Source organism: Brachyistius frenatus, unplaced genomic scaffold, assembly GCF_029030835.1.
Source record: "Brachyistius frenatus isolate BFR_SWC_R1_liver_20210118 unplaced genomic scaffold, ASM2903083v1 Contig_83, whole genome shotgun sequence".
In the NCBI taxonomy this organism is placed as follows: Eukaryota; Metazoa; Chordata; class Actinopteri; family Embiotocidae; genus Brachyistius; species Brachyistius frenatus.
The window spans coordinates 141,721-144,984 of NW_027210682.1; positions in this window are offsets into that span (position 1 = coordinate 141,721).

The window sequence follows — 3,264 nt, forward strand, 5'->3', positions numbered from 1 at the left end:
GGGGACTCAGGATTACAATATTTCAAAATAGGCTGCATGTCATGGTTGACAATTTACCACCAAGGTATTTAAAACGGTATGATCTATGAGATTTACCAAGACTATGTGAACATTCATTGACTCTCTACGGTAAAATTCCAAGGGGAGTTGCGCTTCACACTGTACTTCAGCCACAGAAGAACTGGGTGTGTGAGACAGTCAGTTATTAAGCCAGGCAGCAATTAGGCCTACACGAAAGAAGGCAATGTGGATAGCTCAACGATCCTTTGGTCTCTGACCAAGAGGAAGTCGAGATAATAACATAATGCATTCCCAGCCATGAGAGAAAATCAAGTCAACTGTGGAAAGTCATTTTGGTTTCTTTGGTTTCAATTAACATTGTAAAGGCTGTTTTGGTAAAAGTGCAATAAAAATCTTTTTTCGTTATCCATGAAAATGCTTGGGTGGCTTACATGACATTTAAAATAGCTAAGTAGTTACTGTACATCACTGTACAACCATGAAAGAACTATATGATGGTGACACAAGCCAACATATTTGCAAACATTTCAATCCATCTCAAGCACAAATGTGAGACAGATCTCAACCTACTTATAGAGTCATGAAATGGGTGGTAAACATGATTTCTTAAAGCTTAGTCAATTAGTTTTATCCAGGCATGAGTAACTGTAAAAAATAAAAATACATTATTCATATAGCCCCTCTCTTTAAAGAGTTGCTGTACAAAGTAAAAAAGAGAGAGAAAGTGTCCCTCAAGCACACTCTGCAGCATGTTGTCATTAACATGTTCAACTACCATCCTCTTCAAACCTGCAGAAAATTTGGTTCAATTCAAATAATGAGGCCAATCAGTTCACACCAGTATCTCAAAGAGAAACCACTCATTATTTGTGATGATCAAAAGGCTGTTTTAATGACTGTGTTAAAAAACAAAACAGGTACTCTTAGCCACTGGCTACATTAGACTATTGGAGAGAAGGCTCCATGACTGGGAGACCACTCAGCACTAAATGCAGAATGGGAATATCTATTTGATTCACTAACTAAAGCAGCCAAAGAGGTTTTATAATATACAGTATATGGGTGCAGCTTATGTGGCTTTAAAGGCATGTAATCAATAACATTTCTGAGGGTAGCAAAGGTACAATTGCACTCGATCCAGTATTGATTTCCTCTATTATCAATGATATCCAACATCTGGAAAACTTTTGTATCATACGGCAAGTGGTCTTTATGCTGTACTAGCAGATAAGCAATGTGCTCACAGTCATATGTACGTCGCGCAATAAGAAGTTCCGAGACTGTTCCTGATGTGCAGGAACAGAGCGAAGCACCATGACTTGCATCGAGCAGGCGGAAGCTATAACTGTGAGCGAGATCAACATCAGCACCTGAATTACACAAGTTTTTGTGTCCACTGGTGCATCTGTGATTTCACCATGGACTTGAGCAGAGAGCACACATCAAATCTTGTGTCAAACTTGGGAAATGGGCAACGGAGACCCTGGAAATGCATTCATGGCATTCACATTGCAAGAGGGGCAGACTGTCACTATGGTAGAACAAAAAATGTGCGTCAGGTCAGGAGCGCAACCTGGTGGGTTTTCTTTGACATTTGTCCCACAGGGAAAACATTAAGTGCAAACGACCTGAACTGTTGCGTGATGGCACTTTGGTTCTCCAACATGACAACGCAACCGCTCACATCAAGCTGAACACTCACGTGTTTCTCACCCACGACATAATCCCTGATCACGCCACATTTAGCTCCCAGTGACTTCTCTGTTTTGTGGCCAAATTTGACCCCAAATTTTGATGTGCGCTCTCTGTTCAAGTTTCAGGTCCATGTTGAAATTGCAAATGTGCACTTACCAGTGGTCACAAAAACATAGACGCTAATGTTCATCAAGCGACGTAACTTTGAACTCACAAAAGCCATTGCTTCCATCTGCTCCATGCGCATTACTGTGCAGTCTCTGAACTTTCTGATTGCACCTCATATGGGTGTGAAGTACATATTGAACAGTATGTAGAGACTAGAACTTTGATCTCACAAGAAAACCATTTACACAAAGACCACAGAGCGGAGGTCTACACACATAAGAGGAAGACTCACTGCTGGTTTTGTATTGCCCTGAAATGTATTCCCTCTGTTTCAAACAGCTTGCCCACTGCTTTACTTCCATGTGTCCTGTCGCCAGCAGAAACAGCAGCACTGCCCGCTCTGAGCAAAAGCAGCAGCAGGTAATGGAGTCTGACATGACTGGCCCAATGAAACCGCTTCCATTTGTGAGTCTGATAAACGTGTCGAATATTTGTTTTTTGCTCTATTGTATTGTAATGCAATCATATTTTATAGAATCACAAAAACACTTGGATTCATACAGAAAAGTGAATTATATTGCAATGATCAAAAGGGTAACTATACACCACTTGTTCCAGCATGTTTGCAGTCTGAGTAAACTGTTAGCATTACTCATTTTGGAGTATTTGATGACACAAGTTAGCAAATAAGATGTCATCTTCAGCTTTCAAATACTGCTTGTGCAAGGCCAAGCTGCTTCAGACATTACAGTGTAAAAAACGGCGAGCCGTGAGAGCAGCCTGACACCAGACAAAGACCACTCTGTCTCACTGCAGCTCTGTGGCAAGAAAGCAGGAAGACTCCTGTCATTTCCCTGGATGATGGGAATTCTACAGGTGCACTCAGTAAGTGAATGACGATGATAAGTTAGTGAATGAATGTTTAATTTCAGGCTGGGACAACCATAATTGCTCTCTCACAAACAGTGTTAACCCTTTCAGCAGCAGTAGCATGTGTGCAGTCTATTAATCTTGACTGCCCTTGCTTGGCCATGGGGTTGTAACAGTTTGAATCCAAAATAGTTCCCTGTATAACAAAAATCTATATATGAAACTGTAATAAAGCATAACAAGCATCAAAACATGACAAAAGGTTAAGTAAAGTTTGACTATCTTTAAAAAAAAAAAAAAAAAAAAAGTTATTTTAGAAGTTTAGACGTTTTGCATTACACCAGCGGGTCCATACAGGACACCATGCTACAGCTCATGCAAGAAAGTTGAGATTCTTCTGTTTTCTGTTACACTTGTATGACCTTTCTGTAACTCTCATGGCGATAGAATCTGTTGTTAGAAGGAAATATTCTTAATAATTCTTCATTATTACATTCTTAAGAATTTTCATCTTGTCCATAAAATAAGGCAGTCGGTGTACACCACTATATGTTGACATTTTAATTTTTT